Source organism: Macaca mulatta, chromosome 1 (assembly GCF_049350105.2).
Source record: "Macaca mulatta isolate MMU2019108-1 chromosome 1, T2T-MMU8v2.0, whole genome shotgun sequence".
Taxonomy (NCBI): domain Eukaryota; kingdom Metazoa; phylum Chordata; class Mammalia; order Primates; family Cercopithecidae; genus Macaca; species Macaca mulatta.
This window is the reverse complement of record NC_133406.1, coordinates 50,695,243-50,718,072: the sequence shown is the minus strand read 5'-3', so window position 1 is coordinate 50,718,072 and position 22,830 is coordinate 50,695,243. Positions and strand designations below refer to the sequence as shown.

At 38.3% G+C, this 22,830-nt stretch overlaps 1 protein-coding gene across 1 annotated transcript in view; it reads right to left on the bottom strand.

Moving 5' to 3' along the window:
- The window catches only part of CDC73 (cell division cycle 73), a 140,347-nt gene that overhangs the window by 79,982 nt on the left and 37,535 nt on the right, over nucleotides 1-22,830 (bottom strand).

The following is a 22,830-nucleotide window of genomic DNA, read 5'->3' as shown; positions in this document are numbered from 1 at the left end:
CCATTTCAAATCAGTAGACTAAGTGTTCTATTCTAAGTGAAGTGATTCTGAAAGCTGATCTATGTAACGCACCCCAGTTCTTGGATCAAGTCTGTTTTTAACTTAATTTATCCTATATGACAACAGAAACACCAGAATTACTTAATAAAAGTCACACATAAGAGGATAATACCAAATCAGATCAGTATGTTTGACAGAAGACAAAAGGAATCCTTCCCTCAGTATAGAATAATATTCTCTGATTCATGCTACAAAAGTTAAAAAAAAAAAAGTGTGTGTGTGTGCAAAGGTGTATACATAGAAAGAGAACTCAAGTACTATTTGTCCAAATTATGACTATAGTGCAAGATCTTTAAAAGAGTAATTTCCATCTGGAAAAAGTTTTTTAAAAAATGACTCATGAAAAACAGATAACAGACACCTAAATTCTTCCTATCTCAAGTTTCAATTTTAAATCTATAAAATCTATGTAAATTTCTATATTCCTAACACTATCTTGAAAAACGACAGTAATCTGATATCAGACACTGTGAGTCCTCAAAGGGGATTGGACCAAATAGTTACAAGTGTCTTTATTCTGTTGAAAAGCCTTACTTTAAAATAAATATTCTATTAGTTTACTTTTGACTTTTCCGCAACAATATTCAAATCGTTTTCTTAAGCAAAATAAGCTGATAGTGTATATAAACATCTCACCACTTGTTAATTGTGCCTTCTTCATCCCAATGCTATGTGATCTTTATGTACATACAAATACAATTTTAAACGACAGCTTTGCTTTTGGTCAAAGAAAAGGGTACAGAAATAACTATGTAATCTTTATGTTCAAAGTGTTAATAGGTACTTCAGAAGATGAAAACACCAAACCTTTCAATACTTACAATACTTGTTTATTTTGATCAAGCATATCAGTGCTGAAATTCTAATTCAACCAAGTAATTGAGATTTCTCCTCACACCTCTTTGTATACAGCATAATCACACATAATCTCAACTGCAATTTTACTGATATTCTATTTCCAGCAAATTCTACAAAAATAATACCAATAACAGCAGTAGAAACTATTTACTGATTGTACAAGCAGTATGCTTGGTACTGTGTTGAAGCACTTTACATACACGATCTCATACAACCCTCATGAACAACACTAAGACACAGGAAAGACTTGTGTAAGAGGTTAAATACCTAAGATCATACAGCTAGTAAAGCAGCAGATTTCCATTTCAAGGATCATGTTCTTAATCATTACACTGTTCTGCTATTATTTCACATCTGACAGTTGATTAAAAAAAAAAAAGTCTAAAGCTGAGCAAAAATGGTCTGTCCCTTTACATTCCCATTCTCTGTTCTTCATCCTTTGCCAGGCCTCCAGGCTTTATACCATTTTCACACACTGGAGGGGCACCTGATATTAGCAGCAATAAAGACAAAAGAAAAGAGAGTATATCTGATCCCCCAATTATTTTCTCTTCTTTTCAGTTGTTTAATGGTGACAGGAACCTTTGCAAAGCATACATATTACTGCTTATCTCTTGCTTCTTTGGGCCCTGAGGCACAACTGTAAACAGCAGGCAGGTGGCACTTAGAAATTATAAAATATGCTTCTTTTTGAAGTACAACTGCTAATTTTTAATAGATAAAAGTAGAACTGCATTTACCCATCCTACTCTCTGGTCACCTGCCATTTTGTCATGAGAAGGTAAAACCAGTTTATCCAAACTATTCAGATAAATTTTCTTTTTCTGTCTTTTACTGTTTAGCTAGGAAATTTCACTATGAGATTAACATAGCTTTAAAAAGTAGGAAAAAAAATTCCTGTTGACAGACATTTCTAAGGCATCTCCAAGAATTTCAATGTATCATTTAGACACCACTCCCAGAAGGCAGACGATGGACATTAAATACTAAAATGGGATAGAAAATCCACTACCACCAAATTTTACAGTAATAAAATTGTTTGGTGCTCCTATGATGATTCCTTAACGCTCTATAAGACAGTGTCCTCTGTCTGCTATGCCACCTGAACAAATCCTTGCAAATGGATCCAAGAAAAACTTCCCCTAAAGAGGACATGCTGAAGATTTTGTGTCTGTTCATAACCAGTATGCACGACCAAGACTCAAAAAAGCAAAACAGTTCTTGTGTATACAACATAATAGAGTTGATACTACGTTGCAATAAATGCCTTATTACTGGGAAAAGATCAGGGAAACAGGGTTTAGGGGCCTATGTTCGCACCACCATGAGGGAGGGCCAACATAGCCCCAAAAGTAACCACAAAACTGACTGCCTGGGTCTGATAGGATGTAAAATGTTGTCTGAGTCTAGAGATTAATGAACAAAGAAAATTAGTCCACTATTTCATATTTATTTAACATTTAAAATTTGTTTTAAAAATGTGTTTAAAATTGTATTCCCTTATCAGGGTCTGTTTGTCTTCTGACAGGGTTAATGAAAAACATAACTACAATCTTCTTCCTAACAGATTCATGCAAGAGAGGGAAGAGAATGACTCCTATATACTTCAGATAGAAAGCTAATAGTGGGCAAAAAAAAAAGACAAGTAAACTTGATTTTTACAAAAGTAAAGTTTTAATCAAAGGTCATAAGAAAAACCTCTAATTTAGAGTACAATTATACCTCAGTATCTGTGGGGAATTGGCTCCAGGACACTCCACAGACACCAAAATCCACAGATGTTCAAGTTCCTTATATAAAATGGCATACTGTTTGCATATAAAATATGCACATCCTCCTGCATACTTTAAGTCATCTCTAGACTACTTATGATACCTAACACAATCTAAATGCTACGTAAATAGTTGTTACGCTGTATTATTTAAGAAAAAATAACTCACAAAAGTCTGTACATGTTCAGCACAGGCATTGTGGGTTGGTTGGTTGGTTTGTTTAAATATTTTCGATCAGCAGTTGGTTAAATCTACGGACGTGAAACCCACGAATATGGAGTGCCAACTGTATCTGTATGTCTGTAAGTCATGTACACTTAATATAAACTAAAACCTAAGTTATCTTCTATCATCCCAAATTTAGTACTTTTTCAGTATTCCCTATCTCAGTGCATGGCTAACCGTAGTCAACTGGCACACAGGAGTACCAAGAATCACCTTCGCCACTTCTTTCTCTTGCTATTGCCCATATCCATTTAACCCAAAGACTTACTTGGATCCCTACTGGAATCCATCTACTTTTCTTCATCTTGCCCCTCTTTAAAACGGCATCACTCATTTTTGAACTACTGCAATACCTTTATAGACAGTTTCCTTATATCCACATAATCTGTTGCCAATATTACAGTCAGAATGTTACTTTCTTTTTTTTTTTTTTTTTTTTTTTGAGACGGAGTCTCACGCTGTTGCCCAGGCTGGAGTGCAGTGGCACGATCTCGGCTCACTGCAAGCTCCGCCTCCCGGGTTCCCGCCATTCTCCTGCCTCAGCCTCCTGAGTAGCTGGGACTACAGGCGCCCGCCACCGCGCCCGGCTAATTTTTTGTATTTTTAGTAGAGACGGGGTTTCACTGTGGTCTCGATCTCCTGACCTTGTGATCCGCCCGCCTCGGCCTCCCAAAGTGCTGGGATTACAGGCTTGAGCCACCGCGCCCGGCCAGAATGTTACTTTCAAAACACAAAGCTAGGGATGCCATCCCACTAATCTGATGGCTTCTCAATGTACTTAGGATAAATACCAAAATCCCTAAAACCCTTGGCCAGCTACAAGGCCCATAAATGATTCTCTTCCTTACTAAAGCTAATCCCTCTACCCAATCTTTTGATTCCATTCATACCTCCTATCTCACTGTAAATTATTCTCTCTCTCCCTTGGGGCTTATTTAAAAGAAAAAAAAAAAATCCTGGATAAGGAATAGTGAATTACAACTTGACTCAATTAAACAGTTTAAAGCATTTTCATTTTATTTAAAGGAAAATGTTTTACAACATCAAATCAAGTTTTCTCTACAGTGAGAAAGGATAGTAGTGACATGGAGAGAAGGGATTCCAGAGATGTCAGCAAGTAAGGTCTACAGGCCTTCATGATGGCTGGACACTAGAGATGAGAGGGGAGTAAGTGGCAAGGATGATGCCTAAGACACCGGCCTGAACACTGACAGGGTCATTTACTGAGAGAGAAAACACTGTATAAAGAACCTGATTTGCCAGAAACAATGTAATAAAGAATCATCAAGCAATGTATAAAAGGATTGTCAAGTGGCACTGAGGGCCTATAGAGATTACAAAGCATCATTAAAAATATGAACTATAATTACCACTCTACGCCCATATGAAAGTATGAAAAATAACTAAAAATATGTAATATAGGCTTCAGATTCATTTGAAAATACTTTTCAAGCAACACTTACATGCAAAATACTCTGTTCTCAGCACTGGAGATATAGTGGAAGGCAGGAAAGACATAGTTTCTACCTTCAAATTCATATAAAGAAAGATAATCAAAGAAAACAAATGAACAACAAGATAACTAGAAGAAAAAGGGTCCTGAAGAAGTGGCTGCTGAACTGAAATCTGAACTATCAGAAGGAATCAGTCTTATTAAGAGCAAGGGGAAGAATATTCCAGACAAACAACTGAAGGACAAAGGCCAAGAGGTAAAGAACTTGCCAAGTTGTTGAAAAACTCCGAAAAAGTCACCGAAAAAGACTTGTAGTCAAGGCCTTTTTTAATATGTACTGTTCCTTTAGAGCATGGAACTGTGGATAGAATTCAGAAGAATTTTAACGGGAAAAAAATTTACAATTTTATTTTCATTAATCTCTAAATGAAATTAATTCTTTCTTCAGGAATTATTATTATAATTCTTCAGTATTATTATAAATGGTTACAACTTTGTCACCAACAAAGATCAGATTTTTTCTTTTTTTCTTTTTTTTTTCAGATTTTTTCATAACATTAGAATAAAGATATCACATAACATAAAATAAAGATATTACGTAAGCTCATTATACTTCTAAAATCTGGTATTTATCAAATTTGCCACTAGATCGAGTTACACAATGCATTAGTAAAGAAGCACAAATCATGTCATAAATTGTTTTTTAAAAATACAATTGGTTTTATCTTATGTATTTTATTTTATGCCTTATAGTATTCAGAAAGAGGATTCATAGGATTTCCAGTCTGCCAAAAGCACCAATGGCACAAAAAAATTATGAACTACAGTAAAAGATACTTGAGATTCCTAACAACGCAACTTATGGTGCTTGTTTGGGTCCTATTTCCAACAAACAAATTACAAAAAGACAATTTTCAGGAAATCAAAGAAACTGTAAAATGAACTGCGTGTTAGATTACACAAATATTATTTATTTTGTTGCATACAATGGCACTGTGGCTATGTCAAAGATGTCTATATGTTTAAGAGAGGCAAAGTAGGAAAAAAATGACAGTGTCTCGATTTTGCATTTAAATACTTTAGGAAAAAAAGGAAGAGGTGGAACAGATAAGGAGAGCCTTTAAAAATGGTAATTATAGAATCTGTGTGATGGGAACATGGAAGACCACGTGCTATTTTCTCTCATTATATTTATGTTAGAAATGTTTTATAATTAAGTAATTAAGAAAACCAAGAAAAAGAAATAGAATAAGGTATACCCTTTTAATAGCTGCTTCACAATAAGGAGCCTCTCTAAAGGAAAAAGAAAACAAAAAGGCACAATGTGCAGAGAGCAAACCAGAGAACAAGACTCCTTTCTCTAGGTTTATGTTGCCCTAGGCCAGGTTGCCTGACTTGATGAGTGTGCAATGTAACCAGGGATTTTTCTCTTTTCTCCACCACTGTGCTCAGGAAGACTGCAAGAATCCCTAATACTTGCTACAGTATTCATATTTTTTGACTATGTACTCTATCTAAAGGCACTCATGCACTCATTTCAAAGAAAAAATAAACCTAAATCCATTATATCAGCTGTCTGGGCCTAGAAAATTAAGTCTTTGATCAAACTAGTACATCTTGGTATTAGAAATACCAATGGTTTAGGAACAATAATCTTATAGTCTTAAGTTACCAAGTAACAATCAAGTTTAGGCCTTCTATTTAGGAGGACCTGACAATTCAGAACACAGGATGGCAAAAGGAAGAGGGAAAAAGGATGCAGTGCCAGGTAACTGTAGTCTTCACAACTGAGAGCAAAAAGTCTCAATGAAAGAGTGACGGAATGCTTGACTTAGGCAAGTAGGGTATACAAGATGGTTCCCGGGTTGTCAAAAAAATGACAAGAACTGAAAGAGAATTCTTTTCATTTATGTTAACTGGGATGAACTACTCATCTCTCGGATCTTAGCATATTTAAGGTAGGAACACATAAAAGGCGCTATAACCTGCAGTAAGGTTGGCTCACTAATCCTCTCTTCTTCCCTAACCTATTTGTACAGTTCCGCTCTTCTAATCTGTCATCAAACTCAACAGTCTCTCTCCCATCAACTGCTTGTCTTTCTATTGTAAGTCTTTTCTCAACTTGGCTGACAATACAAAAAAAAAACTCTTAACTTTATCATATGCTGTTATAAATCAGTTGGATATCTTAGCATAAATATTACTCATTATAAGAAATTTTCTTTAAAAAAAAAAAAAAAGTTCCAAAAATCAGCCAGGCACAGTGGCTCACGCCTGTAATCTCAACACTTTGGGACGCCGAGGTGGGCCAATCACTTGAGGTCAGGCGTTCGAGACCAGCCTAGTCAACACGGTGAAACCCCATCTAAACTAACAATACAAATATTAGCCAGGTGTGGTGGCACACACCTGTAGTCCCTGCTGCTGGGTAGGCTGACGCAGGAAAATCACTTGAACCCAGGAGACAGAGGATGCAGCAAGTCGAGATGCCACTGCACTACAGCCTGGGCGACAGAGAAAGACTCTGTCTCAAACAAAACAAACAAAAATCAACTCTGTTTAACATTAAGCAACCAAAAATTCATAAAAATTTTTATTCTTCCAACACTAACAAATACATCTTTTTTCACTTATTAAAAAATATTGATTGAGTGTGGTGGCATGCAGAACAATGGTCCTCCAAAGATCTCCATGCACCTTAGCCCCCAGAACCTGTGAATATTCTAACATTACATGGCAAAGTTACTTTGCAGAGAGCTTTAAAATAGGGAGATTTTCCTGATTGGCCCAGTATAATCACATGGACCCTTAAGAGGAAAGGAGAAGAGTCAGAGAGAAACACAGCAGAAGAGAAGAACAAGGGAGAATCAAAGCATGAAAGGGACTGTATCCACCACTGCTGATTTTCAAGATGAAGGAGGCCGTGAACCAAGTGGCCTCCTGAAGGTTGAATTAGCCCTCAGTTTACATCCAGCAAACAAACAGGGACCTCAGTCTTAAAATCACAAGGAACTGAATTCAGTCAACAACCTCAATAAACCTGGAAGTGGGTCCTTCCCCTAAGTTTCCCAAAAGGAACACATTCCTGCTGACACCTTGACTTCAGTCTGTGAGACTCTTAAGTGGAGGCCTCTCCCTAAGCCACGATATACCTGAACCTTGGATTTACAGAACTGTAAGAGAGTGTTTTAAGCTGCCAAACTTGTGGTAATTTGTTACTGCAACAATAGAAAATGAAGAGACGAAGTATCTACTTTGTCCCAAGAACTCTGCCGGGTACTGGGAATATAGCTGATTGACTGATAACCTGATAGCTGGGACATAGGCTCAACCATGCGCAGTGTTCGGCAGAGGCTAGTTCTTTCTTGATCCTGTTTGCTAATAGTTCTTAAAGCAATTTGCTTGCCAGTGTGTGCCTCAGTCTCCACAGTTGGAAGATAGCAGTAATCACACAGGGCTTTTCTCTGGAGGTGTAAACACTTGTGAGTTACCATCCATATAGTCCTTGGATAACCTGTGAAGACTTAACTGCCTCCTGATGCTGAAATGCATCTCCCACAAAATGCGGCTGTGCCCCCTACGCTCACAGATGTGGTTTGCAAAGATGTTGCCTCCAGTTCAGGGTATAGCACTTACTTGATGAGATAATTAGACATCAAAAGTAACTCAACAAAAACAAAAGATGACAAATAGGATCTAAGCAAAAGAGCTTCCACACAGCAAAAGAAACTGTCAACAGAGTAAACACAAAACCAACAAAATATGGGAAAATTTTTGCAAACTATGCATCCAACAAAGGTCGAATATCCAGCATCTATATGGAACTTAACAACGACAACAACAACAACAAAAAACATTAAAAAGTAGGGCAAACGGCATGATCACTTTTCCAAAGAAGACGTACATGTGGCCAACAATCACATGAAAAAAGGCTCAACATCACTAGTCATTAGAGAAACGGAAATCGAAACCACAATGAAGATACCATCTCATGCCAGTCAGAATGGCTATTATTAAAAAGTCAAAAAACAAGATGCTGGCAAAGTTGTGTAGAAAAAGGCAGGCTTACACATTGTTGGTGAAAGTATAAATTAGTTCAATCATTGTGAAAGAAACTGGAAATTCCTACAAGACCTAAAGACAGAAATACCACTTAACCCAGCAATCTCATTACTGGGTACATACTCAAAGGAATATAAATCGTTCCATTATAAAGACACGTGCATGTGTATATTCACTGCAGCACTAGTCACAGTAGCAAAGACATATAATCAACCTAAATACCCATCAATGATAGACTGGATAAAGAAAATGTTACATATACACCATGGAATACTATGCAGTGATAAAAAAGAATGAGATCATATCCTTTGCAGGGACATGGATGGAGCTAGACACTATTCTCCTTAGCAAACTAACGCAGGAACAAAAAAACAAATACCACATGTTCTCACTTATAAATGGGAGCTAAATGATGATAACACACAGATACACAGAGGGGAACCATACACACTGAGGCCTATCGGAGGGTAGAGGGTAGAGAGAGAAGATCAGAAAAAATAACTAATGGGTCCTATGCTTAATACCTGGGTGATGAAATAATCTGTACGAAAAACCCCCATGACACAAGTTTACATATGTAACAAACCTACACATGTACCCCTGAACTTAAAAGTTTAAAAAAAAAAAATTACAATTACAAAAGGGATCACACTAAGAAAAAATACTCTTTGGGATTTTATTTTCAAAAACTCATTTGGAAACACATCTTACAGCATTGCCTCTTACTGCTTTATAAAACCCAAATTCATCATTAACAATTTTCATTTAATATTCTTGCATCTCATAAGATAAACAGGAAAGTAATTTTATCTACAGTACATAGGTATCAGCCATTATGCAACTACCTCCATTCTTACAAATTTATTTCATTTTTTATTTGTTTTGAGACAGTGTCTTGCTATGTCACCCAGGCTGGGTGCAGTGAGGGTGCAGTGATGTGATCTTGGCTCACTGCAAACTCTGGTTCCTGGGCTCAAGTGATCCTCCCACCTCAGCCTCTTTAATAGCTGGGATCACAGGTATTTGCCACCACGCCCAGCTAATTTTTGTATTTTTAGTAGAGACAGGACTTCACCATGTTGGCCAGGCTGGTCTCGAACTCCTGGCCTCAAGTGATCCAACCACCTCGGCTTCCCCAAGTGCTAGGATTATAGGTGTGAGGCACCATACCCGGCATCATTCTCACAAATTTATTGTAAAAGTTCGCATTTTTACTTAATGCATATGCCAGGTATGGGTGTGTTTAAATAGCATCCTTCCTAAAATTCATCTAAACACCAATTTCTAAAGACATAAAATTAGACAAGTACTAATTACTTGAATTAGAAATAAACAGTTGCCTCCATATCCATCATAAAAATTTAAGTCAAGAGTAACCAAAACACAGCAGTGAGCCAAATACAGGCCACTACTTGTTTCTGTATGGCACACAGGCCAAGACTGGATTTTACACTTTCAAACGGTTGAAAAAAAAATCTAGATAATCAAAAATACTGTTTAAAATGTAAAAATTATATGAAATTCAAATTTCAGCATCCATAAAGATTTACAGTAATGCAACCAATTTCATTCATTTACCTATTGCCGATGACTGCCTAACAGCAGAGGTCAGCCGGACGCGATGGCTCAAGCCTGTAATCCCAGCACTTTGGGAAGCCAAGGTGGGTGGATCACCTGACGTCAGGTGTTTGAGACCAGCCTGGCTAACTTGGTAAAACCTCGTCTCTACTAAAAATACAAAAATTAGCCAGCCGTGGTGGCAGGCACCTGTAATCCCAGCTACTCAGGAGGCTGAGGCAAGAGAATTGCTTGAACCTGGGAGGTGCAGGGTGCAGTGAGCCAAGATTGCACCACTGTACTGAAGCCTGGGCAACAGAGTGAGACTCTGTATCAAAAAAAAAAAAAACACACACACACACACAAGAAAAATAGTATGTTCTTTAATGTACAGTAAAATTAGATGGCAAAGCACTGTTTACCATCTAATGCAATGACACTACAAGTGTGCTAAAAGAATACCATATAAATATCACCAGACTAAGCACTCCTCACAACATTCCCAACTCACATGAAAGGAATGGTCAGAAAAATTAAAAAATTTAAAATGGAGTATCTCATCACAAAATTTCTTTACAAAAATTAAAAAATTAACATTAGGCTGCGAAGCAAATTTGAGAGGTTCCATGTTAGCCAAGTAAGGAAAACGGTTAATCTATAGTTAATTAATTAAATTTGATTTGATTAAAGCAGTCAAAAAAAATGCATTCAGAGAAAATAACCTTGTTTTAGACTACTGGCCTTTCACTACTGCTTAAAGAGTTGAGGTCATGGTGCAGCAACATCAACTGTCAATCAGAAGTCAAGGCAAATGACTGAGTGGTTTTCTTTGGCTCTTGTTAACATGTTACTAATACCACTCAGTTGCTGTTTATTTGAGGAGTCCAAGTCATGTTTTTGAAGTGGCTGAGAAATTAGCCTCTATGAGTAGTTTACATAAAACAACTACAGGCAGGAATAATTTCAAAGTAGTTCAGAAAACACTAATGAAGTACAACCTCAAGGGGAATCTATTAAGACTCTGATGCTACCAAACAAACAGTAGTTAAAACTATGTGTGGAGCTGAAAACAACTTAGATGGGCAAATTTAGTCCACCTAAGAATTCTACTAGATTATTTTCTTGATTATTTGCAGATTTATCACTGCCAAAGGAGGGTTATGTAGAAGTTGCCCAATTACATAGTTAATGAATTTTGAAATAATACATAAAATCTCATTATAAACCGGCATTGATGAATTTGCAATCAATTTTGGTAACAGAGAACACTAACTTGGAACTTCAACTAAGCAAAATGTTATCCCTCACACCCAAAAAGAAATTCCACTATTCTCATTATCAAACCAGTATTACAGATTATCATGCATTGTACTTGTCATTAAAAATCTGTGACCAGCCTGACCAACATAGAGAAACCCTGTCTCTACTAAAAATCAAAACTAGCCGGGCGTGGTGGCACATAACTGTAATCCCAGCTACTCGGGAAGGCTGAGGCAAGAAAATCACTTGAACCTCGGAGGCTGAGGTTGCGGTGAGCCGAGATCGCTCCATTGTACTCCAGCCTGGGCAACAAGAGCAAAACTCGGTCTCAAAAAAAAAAAAAAAAAAAAATTGTGAAAATTTGATTTATCTCTTGTTACATAAGTACCTACATAATTTCTGTGATTTTGTCTATTGGCCTGTAAGCCTAAAACACTTAAGTTTCCAGCCCTTGAAAGAAGAGGTTTGTCAATCCCCAATTTAAATCATTACATTCAAACCATTTTAAATCACTATAGACTAAAAAACATAAAGAAATAATGAAAACACACTTAAGGCTGGGGGCAGCTGTTCACACCTGTAATCTCTGCACTTTGGGAGGCCAAAGCAGGAAGATCGTTAGAGACCAGCCTGGGCAACATGGTGAACCCTGTGTCTACAAAATATACCAAAATTAGCTGGGCACAGCAGTGCATACCTGTGATCCCAACTGAGGTGGGAGCAGTGATTGAGCCCAGGAGATAGAGGCTCCAATGAGCTCTGACTGCACAACTACACTGCAGCCTGGGTGACAGAGCAAGACTCTTGTTTTCAGAAAGAAAGAAAAAATGCACTTAAACTATACAAACTCCTGCTATATTACTACTTTTGCTCATACTTGACTCTTCATTTTTATATTCTCATTAAAAATAATTTCACATTAAAGTTTCTAAGAGTTCAGCTTAGACAACAAACACTGAATGGGTTTGTAAACTAGGTTTTATGACTAACTTGGTAATTGTTTTTTAACAAAGTCAACCTAAAATTACAAGGCATAACCAGAACTTACATATAAAACTCATAGTGAGGTCAGACTATAGCGGGGCATGCCCAAGATGGCTGAATAGGAACAGCTCCAGCCTCCAGCTCCCAGCGTGAGCGACAGAGAAGACAGGCGATTTCTGCATTTTCAACCGAGGTACCGGGTTCATCTCACGGGGGTGTGTCAGACAGTTGGCGCTGGTCAGCGGGTGCAGCCCGACCAGCGAGAGCTGAAGCAGGGCAAGGCATCGCCTCACCTGGGAAGCGCAAGGGGAAAGGGAATTCCTTTTCCTAGCCAAAGGAAATTGAGACACACAACACCTGGAAAATCAGGTAACTCCCACCCTAATACTGCCCTTTACCAAGGGTCTTAGAAAATGGCACACCAGGAGATTAAATCCCACACCTGGCCACAGGGTCCCACGCCCACAGAGCCTCCCTCATTGCTAGCACAGCAGTCTGAGATCTAACTGCAAGGCGGCAGCCACGCTGGGGGAGGGGAGTCCACCGTTGCGGAGGCTTAGGTAGGTAAACAAAGCCACCGGAAAGCTCAAAATGGGTGGAGGCCACCACAGCTCAAGGAGGCCAGCCTGCCTCTGTAGAACTCTACAGAGAATAGAGGGACAGGACAGCAGAAACCTCGGCAGAAGTAAATGCCCCTGTCTGACAGCTTTGAAGAGAGCAGTGGATCTCCCAGCACAGAGGATGAGATCTGAGAACAGACAGACTGCCTGCTCCAGTAGGTCCCTGACCCCTCAGTAGCCTAACTGGGAGACATCACCCACTAGGTGCAGACCGACACATCACACCTCACATGGCGGGGTACACCCCTGAGACAAAGCTTCCAGAGCAAAAATTAGAGAGCAACACTCGCTGTTCAGCAATATTCTACCTTCTGCAGCCTCTGCTGCTGATACCCAGGCAAACAAGGTCTGGAGCGGACTTCAAGCAAACTCCAACAGACCTACAGTTGAGGGTCCCAACTGTTAGAAGGAGAACTAACAAACAGAAAGGACACCCACATCAAAACGCCATCAGTACGTCACCATCATCAAAGACCAAAGGCAGATAAAACCACAGATGGGGAAAAAGCAGCGCAGAAAAGCTGGAAATTCAAAAAATCAGAGCGCATCTCCCCCTCCAAAGGAATGCAGCTCATCGCAAGCAATGGAACAAAGCTGGACAGAGAATGACTTTGACGAGTTGAGAGAAGGCTTCAATCAATCAAACTTCTCAGAGCTAAAGGAGGAACTATGTAACCAGTGCAAAGAAACTAAAAACCTTGAAAAAAGAATGGATGAATGGATAACTAGAATAATCAATGCAGAGAAGACCTTAAAAGAACTGACAGAGATGAAAACCATAAAACGAGAACTACGTGAAAAACGCACAAGCTTCAGTAACCGACTCGATCAACTGGAAGAAAGAGTATCAGCGACTGAAGATCAAATGAATAAAATGAAGCGAGAAGAGAAGTGTAGAGAAAAAACAGTAAAAAGAAATGAACAAAGCCTCCAAGAAATATGAGATTATGTGAAAAGACCAAATCTACCTCTGATTGGGGTGCCTGAAAGTGACAGGGGGAAAACAGAACCCAGTTGGAAAACACTCTGCAGGATATCATCCAGGAGAACTTCCCCAACCTAGTAAGGCAGGCCAACATTCAAATTCAGGAAATACAGAGAATGCCACAAAGATACCCCTTGAGAAGAGCAACTCCAAGACACACAATTCTCAGATTCACCAAAGTTGAAATGAAGGATAAAATGTTAAGGGCAGCCAGAGAGAACAGTCGGGTTACACACAAAGGGAAGCTCATCAGACTAACAGCAGATCTCTCGGCAGAAACTCTCCAAGCCAGAAGAGAGTGGGGGCCAATATTCAACATTCTTAAAGAAAAGAATTTTCAACCCAGAATTTCATATCCAGCCAAACTAAGTTTCATAAGTGAAGGAGAAATAAAATCCTTTACAGACAAGCAAATGCTTAGAGATTTTGGTCACCACCAGGCCTGCCCTACAAGAGATCCTGAAGGAAGCACTAAACATGGAAAGGAACAACAGGTCCCAGCCATTGCAAAAACATGTCAAAATGTAAAGTCCATCGATGCTAGGAAGAAACTGCATCAACTAAAGAGCAAAATACCTAGCTAATATAATGACAGGATCAAGTTCACACATAACAATATTAACCTTAAATGTAAATGGACTAAATGCTCCAATTAAAAGACACAGACTGGTAAATTGGGAAAAGAGTCAAGACACATCAGTGTGCTGTATTCAGGAGACCCATCTCACATGCAGAGACATACATAGGCTCAAAATAAAGGGATGGAGGAAGATTTATCAAGAAAATGGAAAACAAAAAAAGCAGGGGTTGCAATCCTAGTCTCTGATAAAACAGACTTTTAAACCATCAAAGATCAAAAGAGACAAAGGAGGCCATTACATAATGGTAAAGGGATCAATTCATCAGGAAGAGCTAACTATCCTAATATATATGCACCCAATACAGGAGCACCCAGATTCATAAAGCAAGTCCTTAGAGACTTACAAAGAGACTTAGACTCTCATGCAATAATAATGGGAGGCTTTAACACCTCACTGTCAACATTAGACAGATCAACGAGACAGAAAGTTAACAAGGATATCCAAGAATTGAACTCAACTCTGCACCAAGCAGACCTAAAAGACAGCTACAGCACTCTCCACCCCAAATCAACAGAATATACATTCTTCTCAGCACCACATCACACTTATTCCAAAATTGACCACATAGTTGGAAGTAAAGCACTCCTCAGCAAATGTAAAAGAACAGAAATTATAACAAACTGTCTCTCAGATCACAGTGCAATCAAACTAGAACTCAGGACTAAGAAACTCAATCAAAACTGCTCAACTACATGGAAACTGAACGACCTGCTCCTGAATGACTACTGGGTACATAACGAAATGAAGGCAGAAATAAAGATGTTCTTTGAAACCAATGAGAACAAAGACACAACATACCAGAATCTCTGGGACACATTTAAAGCAGTGTGTAGAGGGAAATTTATAGCACTAAATGCCCACAAGAGAAAGCTAGAAAGATCTAAAATTGACACCCTAACATCACAATTAAAAGAATTAGAGAAGCAAGAGGAAACACATTCAAAAGCTAGTAGAAGGCAAGAAATAACTAAGATCAGAGCAGAACTGAAGGAGATAGAGACACAAAAAACCCTCCAAAAAAATCAATGAATCCAGGAGCTGGTTTTTTGAAAAGAGCAACAAAATCGATAGACTGCTAGCAAGACTAATAAAAAAAAAAGAGAGAAGAATCAAACAGATGCCATAAAAAATGATAATGGGGAGATCACCGCCGACCCCACAGAAATACAAACTACCATCAGAGAATACTATAAACACCTCTACGCAAATAAACTAGAAAACCTAGAAGAAATGGATAATTTCTGGGACACTTACACTCTCCCAAGACTAAACCAGCAAGAAGTTGAATCCCTGAATAGACCAATAGCAGGCTCTGAAATTGAGGCAATAATTAATAGCCTACCACCCAAAAGAAGTCCAGGACCAGACGGATTCACAGCCGAATTCTACCAGAGGTACAATGAGGAGCTGGTACCATTCCTTCTGAAACTATTCCAATCAATAGAAAAAGAGGGAATCCTCCCTAACTCATTTTATGAGGCCAACATCATCCTGATACCAAAGCCTGGCAGAGATACAACAAAAAAAGAGAATTTTAGACCAATATCCCTGATGAACATTGATGCAAAAATCCTCAATAAAATACTGGCAAAGCAAATCCAGAAGCACATCAAAAAGCTTATCCACCATGATCAAGTGGGCTTCATCCCTGGGATGCAAGGCTGGTTCAACATACTCAAATCAATAAACATAATCCAGCATATAAACAGAACCAGAGACAAAAATCACATGATTATTTCAATAGAGGCAGAAAAGGCCTTTGACAAAATTCAACAGCCCTTCATGCTAAAAACTCTCAATAAATTTGGTATTGATGGAACGTATCTCAAAATAGTAAGAGGTATTTATCACAAACCCACAGCCAATATCATACTGAATGGGCAAAAACTGGAAGCATTCCCTTTGAAAACTGGCACAAGACAGGGATGCCCTCTCTCACCACTCCTATTCAACATAGTATTGGAAGTTCTGGCTAGGGCAATCAGGTAAGAGAAAGAAATAAAGGATGTTCAGTTAGGAAAAGAGGAAGTCAAATTGTCCCCGTTTGCAGATGACATGATTGTTATTTAGAAAACCCCATAGTCTCAGCCCAAAATCTCCTTAAGCTGATAAGCAACTTCAGCAAGCAAAGTCTCAGGATACAAAATCAAGGTGCAAAAATCACAAGCATTCTTACACACCAGTAACAGACAAACAGAGAGCCAAATCGTGAATGAACTCCCATTCACAATAGCTTCAAAGAGAATAAAATACCTAGGATCCAATTTACAAGGGATATAAAGGACCACCTCTTCGAGAAGAACTACAAACCACTGCTCAGTGACATAAAAGAGGACACAAACAAATGGAAGAACATACCATACTGATGGATAGGAAGAATCAATACTGTGAAAATGGACATACTGCCCAAGGTAATTTATAGATTCAATGCCATCCCCATTAAGCTACCAATGACTTTCTTCACAGCATTGGAAAAAAATGCTTTAAAGTTCATATGGAACCAAAAAAGAGCCTGCATTGCCAAGACAATCCTAAGCCAAAAGAAGAAAACTGGAGGCATCACACTACCTGACTTCAAACTATACTACAAGGCTACAGTAACCAAAACAGCATGGTACTGGTACCAAAACAGAGATATAGACCAATGAAACAGAACAGAGCCCTCAGAAATAATACCGCACATCTACAACCATCCTGTCTTTGACAAACCTGACAAAAACAAGAAATGGGGAAAGGATTCCCTATTTAATAAATGGTGCTGGGAAAATTGGCTAGCCATAAGTAGAAAGCCGAAACTGGATCCTTTTCTTACTCCTTATACGAAAATTAATTCAAGATGGATCAGAGACTTAAATGTTAGACCTAAAACCATAAAAACCCTAGAAGAAAACCTAGGTAATACCATTCAGCACATAGGCCTGGACAAGGACTTCATGTCTAAAACACCAAAAGCAATGGCAACAAAAGCCAAAATTTACAAATGGGATCTAATTAAACTAAAGGGCTTCTGCACAGCAAAAGAAACCACCATCAGAGTAAACAGGCAACCTACAGAATGGAAGAAAATTTTTGCAATCTACTCATCTGACAAAGGGCTAATTTCCAGAACCTACAAAGAACTCAATCAAATTTGCAAGAAAAAAACAACCGCATCAAAAAGTGGGCAAAGGATATGAACAGACACTTCTCAAAAGAAGACATTCATACAGCCAACAGACACATGAAAAAATGCTCATCATCACTGGTCATCAGAGAAATGCAAATCAAAACCACAATGAGATACCATCTCACACCAGTTAGAATGGCAATCATTAAAAAGTCAGGAAACAACAGGTGCTGGAGAGGATGTGGAGAAATAGGAACACTTTTACACTGTTGGTGGAACTGTAAACTAGTTCAACCATTGTGGAAAACAGTGTGGCGACTCCTCAAGGATCTAGAACTAGAAATACCATTTGACCCAGCCATCCCATTACTGGGGATATACCCAAAGGATTATAAATCATGCTGCTATAAAGACACATGCACATGTATGTTTACTGCGGCACTATTCACAATAGCAAAGACTTGGAATCAACCCAAATGTCCATCAGTGACAGACTGGATTAAGAAAATGTGGCACATATACACCATGGAATACTATGCAGCCATAAAAAAGGATGAGCTCGTGTCCTTTGTAGGGACATGGATGCAGCTGGAAACCATCATTCTCAGCAAACTATCACAAGAACAGAAAACCAAATACCGCATGTCCTCATTCATGGGTGGGAATTGAACAATGAGATCACTTGGACACAGGAAGGGGAACATCACACACCAGGTCCTATTGTGGGGATGGGGTAGGGGGGAGGGATAGCATTAGGAGATATACCTAATGTAAATGACGAGATAAGGGGTGCAGCACACCAACATCACACATGTATACATACGTAACAAACCTGTACGTTGTGCACATGTATCCTAGAACTTAAAGTATAATTTAAAAAAACCGAAAACTCATAGTGAAAGGATGGCTGGCTTATTTTTACAGGCAAACACCAAATATCAATACAGCGTAAGTAAATAAGGGCACATATAAAAACGGTAGGTTGTTCCTTACAGACCAAATGTTAGCATGCTCAGTTTAAGTGTACCAGTGGAGACCTCAACCACATTTTGATCAATTTTATGCATATGTGGGAGGGAGAGAGGTATGAATGCATGTCCATGCATCCATGTGAGAAAGAGAGAAAAAGACTAATTAATTTCTTCTATTGCTGAAAATGGTTCTGGTAATTTCACTAAATACACTATATGTAAATATAACCAAATGAGTAAAATGCAAACAAAACTTTCTACACAATCCACCAATTATTCTTATCAAAAATATTTCATGCTTTGCATTTATGCTGTGTGGATCTTCACATCTTTCAAATATGTCACAGCAGAATTTTTTAATCTGGCCATCCTGAGACTATGTAAAACGTTCATCCCAACATAGAATTATTACTTATCTACTGATACATAAAGTCTTCTTTATACTTCTCTATTTGTACTTTACAATGATACTACTTTATTTGTACTTTAACCATATTTGATCTTTTACTCATATTGACTGCATTCTAAATCTTAAGTAGTTTTATACAACGCTAGGAAACACTTAAATTGTAATGTCTTTGCAGCACTGAAATTACTATTTGGGAGGGTGAGGTTTAAGTAACCTCATTAATTTGACTATCAACCTGTAATAAGTAAAAGGCAGAGAAAGTGATTTCCATGCTGAGGAAAGTGGCATACACCTGCAGACTCAGGTACAGAGTTCAAGTCCAACCTGGGCAACATAGTAAGACCCCATCTCTTTAAAAAGAAAGATTTCCAAAACCCAGCAGGAAATCCTTGCTCTTCTCTTCCCTTCCAAATCAACAAAACTAAATGTGACTAATCCTAAATTTATAGCTCAAACTTGCAGCAAGGTCATTCTATTGCTCCTAACCTCTCCTGTAATAAATCAGATCCTTTGGATATCTACGTTATGACTCCCAAATTCAAAAGAGCTAGTTCCCTCACCAACACTTTTTAACAAATCAAATAGAATGGAATGAAACACAGTCCTGAAGTTCACTCAGTAATCTATACATCTAAAGAAATAATACATCGTATCATCTGGCAAGGGATTAGTCAGACACAACAAGGAACAGAAATCACAATGGCAAATCAAAACCTATCTAAGCAGTGCCCAAGGGGACAGGTACCCTGGCCTTGCAACAAGTCTTTTTTCAATGAAGAGTTAAAAATAACAGACTACTTTAATACCCCTAAACATTTGAAGGATATAACTTATTATACGCTCATTGCACAGTGTACTGTGATTTCCAATGTAGCTTTACACAGAGAACATGTGCTAGATGTGAGAATCCAGTGCCCTTGTTAATTACATTTATCACTGCAAATTAATAAATCAGCATTTGATTTCAAATGCTACTCTCATAAGCTTAATTAACATGAATCAATTTCTCATGGTATACTAACATTATCCAGTTTCTCAGCCTTTCTCTGGGCTACGGCAAATTACTAACGTAATTCCACCCTATGAGACAACTCAGGATTCAGGCAGCTGATCAACCATAGGCAACAAAACCTCTGCACATCCATTCATCACCAACAGTTATTTCTCCTTTGATCTGTTACAAACAAAACACGTTGACTGAAATTATTCAGACACTTAGAACCAGTTACTACGTACTGTGGACTGGTCTTCGATGATCTACAAGAGGGTTCTAATATAAAATGTAAATGTAATACTGCCAATATGACATAATGAAGCATAGTTTTATAAAATCTAGTATACCAGGCCAGGTATGGTGGCTCACGCTTGCAATCCCAGCACTTTGGGAGGCCAAGGCAAGCCGATCACTTGAGGTCAGAAGTTCAAGGCCAGACTGGCCAACATGGCGAAACCCCGTTTCTGCCAAAAAGTACAAAAATTAACTGGGCGTGGTGGCGGGTGCCTGCAATCCCAGCTACTCAGAAGACTGAGGCAGGAGAATAGCATGAACCCGGGAGGCAGGGGTTGCAGTTGATCCAGATAGCGCCACTGCACTACAGCCTGGGTGACAAGAGTGAGACTCCATCTCAAAAACAAAAAAAAACAAAAAACAAAAAAAAAAAGAAACTACTATAGCCTTTTTACACTGAGGTTTAAAGCTTTAAAAAAAGTTACACAAAATTTTCAAAAATATTAATAATGACTCAGAAAAGTTAGAAATAATACAAATGTCTATCACAGGTGCCCCGAAATTGGTATCTATCAATTTATTGGAAAGTATTAGATCATTTATATCTACTGCACTTAACCTAGGTAAAGAAAAATATTTTCCAATATCAAGTTATTTAAACAGTTACGTTTTTGAAGTTTCTTCTTAAAGTAACTTCTTTTTTTGTGGGGGGAGGGTCTCGTTCTGTTGCCCAGGCTGGAGTGTGGTAGCGCAATCATGGCTCACTGCAGCCTTGACCTCCTGGGCTTAAATCAATCTGCCTGCCTCAGCCTCCTGAGTACCTGGGACTACAGGCGCACACCACCATGCCTGGCTAATTTTTGAATTTTTTTTGTAGAGATGGAATTTTGCCAAATAGGCTCAAGGAATCCACCTGCCTCAGCCTTCCAAAGTGCAGGGATTACAGGCATGAGTCACTGCGCCCAGTCTGTTAACTTTTCTAGGAGGGAAAAACATAAATAATATATACACACATGCACGCACACGTACACACATGCACGCGCGCGCGCGCACACACACCCCAAAGTTCTTGATGAATTATAATGTACCTATAAATTTACTATCAGAGTAACTGGTAATTATTCTGTCATTCTATTTAAAACTCAGTAATTCCTAAGGATACTGTGAAATACCTTGCATAGCTAGATAAGTTACTAAAATATTATAATCCTATCAGAAGCTGAATGGGGGGTTACTTTCTAAAAGCCATCTACATACAGAACACAAGTAAGAATTCAGTAACTTCTCAAAGATCAAAGAGCTGCTTTATTTTAGTTTTCAAGTTTGAAATATATTAGGAATTCAATTCCAGAATATTTATGGCACCACACATAAGACAGAAATGACAAAAAGACACTGTAGAAAAACTGGAGCAGCTATCCAAAAATACCAAATTTGGGGAGGTAAATGATTAAAGGATTGATAACATCCAGAATTCACTGTAGAGGATGATAAAAGGCTGAATCAATTCTAATTGTAATATGTAAAAATGTTAAACTGGTGGGGCGCGGTGGCTCACGCCTATAATCCCAACACTTTGGAAGTCGGAGGCAGCAGATTACTTGAGGTCAGGAGTTTGAGACCAGCATGGCCAACAAGGTGAAACCACATCTCTACTAAAAACACAAAAAATCGCCAGGACGTGGTGGCGCACGCCTGTAGTCTCAGCTACTCAGGAGGCTGAGGCAGGAGGATCACTTCAACCTGGGAGGCAGAGGCTGCAGCGAGCTGAGATCGTGCCACTGCACTCCAGCCTGAGCGACAGAGTGAGACTCTGTCTTTTTATATATATATATGTGTGTACATATATATGTGTGTGTACATATATGTAGTTAAATTGACTTGATTTCAAATAAAACTCTAATTTGATCTTATATACAGTTGCAAAAATCTAAATATAAGAATAAAAGCTTTTTCAATGACACCCATAAAATATGACAAGTTCAACAGTGAGAGAGTTATGAGAGTTCTATGGTATGACTTTTGTCTCTAATTAAAACAAAAGATCTTAAAATTTTTCATTTCTAAGCATTTCAAAGTTACTATGTCTTCAATGGATTCAGTGCAAAGCACCATTCTGAAATTTCAAATAAGAACTTAGTTTCTAAATAGCAAGATCTGTCCAGTCCAGAAGCAAGTAAGAGTTTAAAAACAGGTATTTAAAAAAACATGGGAACAGTCACTCACAGAGGAACATGAGAAGCAGGAAAGACAAGAAGAACAACACTAAAAGAAACAGCCATCAAGAAAAAGACCTGGAAAAGAAACCAAAACTTAGAATTAAAGATCAAATGAGGTCTGGTAGGATGGGGGGAGGGGATGGGATGAACTAAGTAGATAATCCAATGAATACTAAGACAATTAATTTAAAAAATTTGAATGCAGGAATTATAAGATTAAAAAGTCACTCAAAAATCTAAATCAACTTACAAAGACCCAGAAATTGATCTAACAAACTAAAGTTCAGCCAGCAACAGCCAATGGAAAAGTTCCCATCAAGGACATACCCAAACACCCAAATACAGTATGTTATTAAATATACTAGGGTTTTTTCATACGAACCAATTGATTAAAACATCTGTCATAAAGTTAATGGGAAT